Genomic DNA, 6,000 nt, shown 5'->3' on the forward strand with positions numbered 1-6,000 from the left:
AATACAATGGATAGATTCGAATACAAGGTGTAAACTCGATTACATTTATATAACTCGATTACAATAAAGAGACTCGAATACAATACATATACTCGCTTACAATGAAGGATTCGCATACAAGGGGTACACTTGAATACATTGGAAGACCCGCATACATACATGCATTCGAATACATAATGTATTTGAATACAATATATGTATTCGAATAATATATGTATTCGAATACATAATGTATTCGAATACCCTATATGGTGTGCAAAGATACATTTTAAACTTCCATTCAAATACAGAGAAGGAGAAAGAAGGATTAAGCGAGTGTTAAGTATTCGGTTACGAAAGGAAAGAAAGATAGGAACACATTGTATTTAAATACATTAGTGTTTGAGGGTAAAATTATATTCTAAGTAAATTGTATTCTAATACAAGACCATGCTTATGAATACAATACCTTATAAAGCCATTAGAATAGACAGACTTAGCCATTTTGGTTGAAATATGAATAATGTGATTAGGACAAGTATTGATACACGTGATTAATATACAGTTAGAAGAGCTCAGTTAAAGAAAGGAATAACCGTGAACGGAGAATGTAACAGGATCCAGGTGAGTTTCTAGCCCCATTTCCTAGTTATGTTTTCGGGGTTGTGTGCATACTCGATGTGAATGTTAATACACTTACCTTAAATGGTAAGTGTATGCTATGATGATTAATGTGATAGTATGTATGAATGTTATGAATGAATGCTTGTCGGGTCGTGAACGATCTCTTTGGATATCGCTCGTATCGTTAGGGAAAGTAATGTGTAGTATGTCTAGTATGAAATATGCATGTATGAAGGTAAGTAATGAAAGGAGTATGTACGAAAATATGTTATATAAGGAAAAGGTATGTATGATTAAAGGACGGATTGAATGTATGGTTAAAGGGTTGTAGACCCTAATAATATCTGCGAGGGTTAAAGGGTTGCAGACTCTTCTAAACTCTGCGAAGTTTAAAAGGTCGCAGACCTTAATAATATCTGCGATGGTTAAAGGGTTGCAGACCCTAATAATATCTTAGAAGGTTAAAGGGTTGCAGACTTTTCTAAACTCTGGGAAGGTTAAAGTGCTGCAGACCCTAATAATATCTGCGAAGGTTAAAGGGTTGCAGACCCTAATAATATCTGCGAAGGTTAAAGGGTTGCAGACCCTAATAATATATGCAAAGGTTAAAGGGTTGCAGACCCTAATAATATCTGTGAAGGTTATAGGGCGAAATGCTCTTTAAAACGAATAAGTTTGTTATGTATGTAGTAGTAGTCTAAAACAAGAAAGTATGAAAGAAAGAAAGTATGTATATACGAGTGAAAGAAATGTAACAGTCTAAGTATGTAACACGTGTCTTCAGATATGTATATAAGGACGTATGTGAATGTATTGTATGTTGCCTGATTAACTAGAACTCACTAAGCGTAGCTGACTTTTAATATGCACGTAGGTGAATAGATTGAGGCAGTTGGCTTGAGAGAAGGACACATGGAAGGATTGAAGGGACTGGCATCCAAAGAAGTTTGGTCATGATGTTTTAAATAAACTATTTATGTTTTGTTTTTAAGACAAGTATCGAATGTTTGTAATGAATGATTGAAGTTTTATTTATTCCGCGAAAGTTTTAATTAACTCTGATATTTAAAGCTTTGTTTATGAGTAAATCAAACGCCAAAGTAGGGCACCGGGAACAGGGTCTTACATGCAATCATCCACAACCAAACACGTGTCTGCATAAATAGTCAGGCCTGACCTTTTTATAAAAAGGTTAAAAAAGTCACAGATTTTGCTCAAAACCGACAAGTTATTAAACAGGCGGTCTGAGTTTTAACAAAGAAGTGTTAGGGTGCGGAGCCCGAAGTCAGTGTAAGTTAGAAATAAGAAAGTGAATATGATAAAAGTCTCATAAGATAAAGGGGAAGGTAAAATTAAAGAAGCAGATGCACTTGATTATTTGGTCCGACGACACGGGGAATGAAATGTAGAGCTTGGGCCCTTTAAGGTCATAAGTTTGATCTTGACTCCAGGGGTTGTATCATAATTGTGTGGGCTCTTCAAGAACTAGGTGACGCGGTGATGATCAATGCACTGATGTAAGAGCTTCCCTTATGGGGACGTCCAGTGTATACCCCTTAGTTGTGGTGGTGTGACTTCGGTCGATCTACTTAGCCGTTAAAAAAATCAAAGAAGATATCATGTTCTATTGTAGGAAAACGAGTCCTATGAAATATTACAATTTACAACACCGAACTCTTAACCTCTTATGATCCTACAAAGAATATACTCACAAAGAAGATTATAATAATAAGTTTATCAAACCAATAAAAATATTTTATTCATAATGTGTGGTTACATATACTAGAAAAAAGACTAAGATCAAGGCATAACATAGGCCAAGATCAAGCAAAATAAAGACAAGTAATTAACATGTAAGTTACAAATTTCAAATTATATTACAGGGGAAACCGATTCTTAATATATTCTCTAAGGCTAATGGTAGTGGGGCGCTAACCCCAGAGCGCGATCTAGGTGGCATTCGCGCACACCATTACCACCCTCAAGCGAGCGGGGGCGCGAAGGCTTGGGGCGAGCCAGACAGCGGGGCTCATAAGAGCCGTTGGGACGTGGATTTGCTCAAAAGAGCCGTTGGGGCTTGAGTTAAAAAAAAGTTTTTTTTAACCTATAAATACCAATCCACACACTTCATTTTAATTAAAACTCACCCCATTCTTTCTTGTTTCTTAAAAAACTAAACTTTCCCTCTACCAAAACTATATTTCTCTCCATTTTTATAAATGGCATCGTCTTCATCGTCTTCGTCTTCAAATTCTTCCAAAGAAGACGAACTCATGTAATGTTTTAAATTATTATTAATGTATTATAATAAATTTTTATTAGAAAAGTAGTATTTAAAAAAAAATAAAACTAAAAACGGGATCAAGCCCCAGATCACCTGGACCACTACACCCTCTAGGGCTTGATCCAATGCAAGATCAGCACCTACGTGTCGTAAATATATTGGATCACTTTGAAGTGGATCAAACCCCACTACCCTTAGCCTAATATAAAATACTACCAACAAAGTTTTTAAAGATCAAATGAAGCATGGAGATTTGAAAGATCAAAACAAGTTTTAAGTTTAGGTGAAAGTATTGGAAATACTACCAAAAAAAGTTTGATATTGAGTTTATCTAATCTAATTAATTAAGGCATAAACAATAGTTGTTTGTCAAACTTAGACCTTCGAGTGTGTTTTTAAAGTTACACAACCATCACTAGTTTTACCAATATACTTGTGCTAAATAAAACTTTGTCAAATTATACTTTTAAGTATATCTAATATATATAATAATATATATTTGATACTAAATAATTACAAAACTAAAATGCATGCAACATTTATGCTCCGGTTCGGTTTCATATGACCGTTTTCGGTATAAACCGTAAAGCGCAGCGTTCGCTCTAGTTTGAAAAGTTTTGAAGCCGGCCAAAAGTTAAGTGAGTATAAAATACGAATGATTGGGCGTCCAAATTTACTAGTTTTATACATTATAAGTAGATAAAACACTATAATGTTTAAATTATAAACTTGTGTCGATGAAATTAAGCCACGAGTTAAAAATCTATATCTATACTTCTATACTCTCTAATAAAATGATACAAGTTTTGACACTTGTCACTTCTACATTAAATCTCACCCTTTTTAACAAATTTATAATTATAAAATAGTTGTTACCGTTATTAAAATTTATGCTTCAAAATTTGTTACTTCATATTTTTTTTCAAATATTTGATATTTATAATTATCTTTTACTTTAAAATTGTACTAAAGACTATTGTACAACGACCGTATTAATAGTGTTTAACAGGTGAATGATTATTTATTAAATATTGTATTTTCAAGAATTACATGTGTAGTACACGGGCTTGAAACTAGTATTTTATATTCCACTCAATTAGCTTTTAAAAATAAATTGTATGGTAAAACTAGTGATGGTTGTACGTGTAACTTTTTAATGCTCTTATGTATGGATCCCCTAATTTTGGAAGTTCGTTTAACCTTATATTTTGTATTTATGAGAGTTTGTTTGATGCACGAATACTTTTAAAAATTTCCAGGTCTTGCAAATTGCAATACCATAAATTTCGTCGATACAAATATTAGAAATCACTTTTATTGTTTCTTTGTATACTCGAATTGTTAACGTTCTGTACATTCCCATCCAATGCACGAGTGATACCATACGTACCGTTTTGATTTATAATGTATTTCTAGAGCAACGAATCTATATTTCTAAAAGCATCTTAGCTAATCAAGCTAGCATCATGCACATCAAGTATTACGAACAAGAAATTAAATAATGTAAATGAAATTATCAAGTTTTCCGTAAAAATGTTATCACATTCTGCCCATGTTCAAAAAATATCGTCTCAAAATTCAAGCTACGTTATATAAAAATTGAGACCAGTCATATATACAGCATAAAGATTTTGAAGATAGTCAGTACTATAGATCTAAAAAGCACATATACAAATTAATTATAACAAGTAGGATTATAGCATTTAACTAGGCAAGTTTCCTATAGTTAAGCAGATTCATAAGGGAAGAAACAAATGAACTACTGCTGCTAATTAATAGATCGTTGATCATGAACCACATTATAAATACATGTCGATTGATGTTTTAGCCGGTCAAAAGAATTAGAGTGTTCCGAAGGGGTACGGACATAATAAAGAATCTATATACTATGATCTTAAGGTTGCAGGTACTGGAAACCAATAGCTAGGATAACGTTATAGATATGAAGCGATACTATAGTCAAGGAAACAATGTATGAATTTAGAAAGCTTATATTATGAAGAAATGATGCAAGTACACGGATTCTTGGAGGAATAAGCTAATGAAAACATGAGAGTATGCACAACCGTTTTAGGATAATGATGCAGATTGAGTCTGTTAGAATATCATAGTGTAATTTGTACACATATAATCTGCAAATAACGAATGCGAGTGATTGAACCGCATAATTAGTGTACTGGTTCAAGATGTGAGCGATATCCCGATACTGGAACTAAGGTTTGGATCGAGCATCAGGCTCATGGGGTGATCGACATATTATTATTCATTCCGTGATCCGAGGTTAGTTCCATCAACCTGGTTTTTTTTTTTTGTTTTTTTAAGTATATTGATATGGAATCGGCATCTTCTTTTTATGATGCGCAGCATGCTTTACATAAAGGAAGTACATAGAGAAAAGTAAAAACATTTATGAAAAAGATAAAAAATAAAGGAATGAACAGCATCGAAAGCTAATGAAGAAAAGATAGAAAGTGAGCATTTTCCTTAGTTGTGTATGGTGTGGTCTGACACGTGGACGCGGTTTAACGTAACAAATTAATCCAGGGTTTGGCAGTTGGTCTTTTGGTCAATCGGATGGGGGTGATGCTTAAAGCTTGAGAGTTGCGATATTAATCTTAGTTTCGAAACTTGACTTAACTACAATGGTGTGAGTTTTCTCCTTATGGTGTTCCAAGGTGAGTAAGGCCTACAACGTTAAAATCGGTATGGATGGTTGACATTCCGTCTTAGAAATGCTCACCAAGGTATTGAGGATGGTTCTAAACATTGTTTTGACAAATGAAAAAAAAACAGGGGTTTAAGATCCGAAAAATACCACTTGTAAAAGCATAAAAGGTTTTAACACCAAAATGAGAGACATGTGCTTAGCACCGATTTAGAAAAAAAGAAAAACTCCATTCTGACCGGTCTATATTTAATTAATAAACCCTTAATACACATGTGTATACATAAAAAAGAATCATTTAAAGCTGACAATATATAGGGTAAAAATGTATAATTTGATTCTCCACTATCTCACAATGCAGCTGTAGAAAGCGTTCTTTTTAAGTTGATTAATTCATAATAACCGAGCAATAAATTTTAGAAGTGAGTTTGGGTAGTAGCTGCTATTT

Source organism: Bidens hawaiensis, unplaced genomic scaffold, assembly GCF_021521415.1.
Source record: "Bidens hawaiensis isolate Kalapana, Puna unplaced genomic scaffold, B.hawaiensis_p1.1 tig00058267_1, whole genome shotgun sequence".
NCBI lineage: Eukaryota > Viridiplantae > Streptophyta > Magnoliopsida > Asterales > Asteraceae > Bidens > Bidens hawaiensis.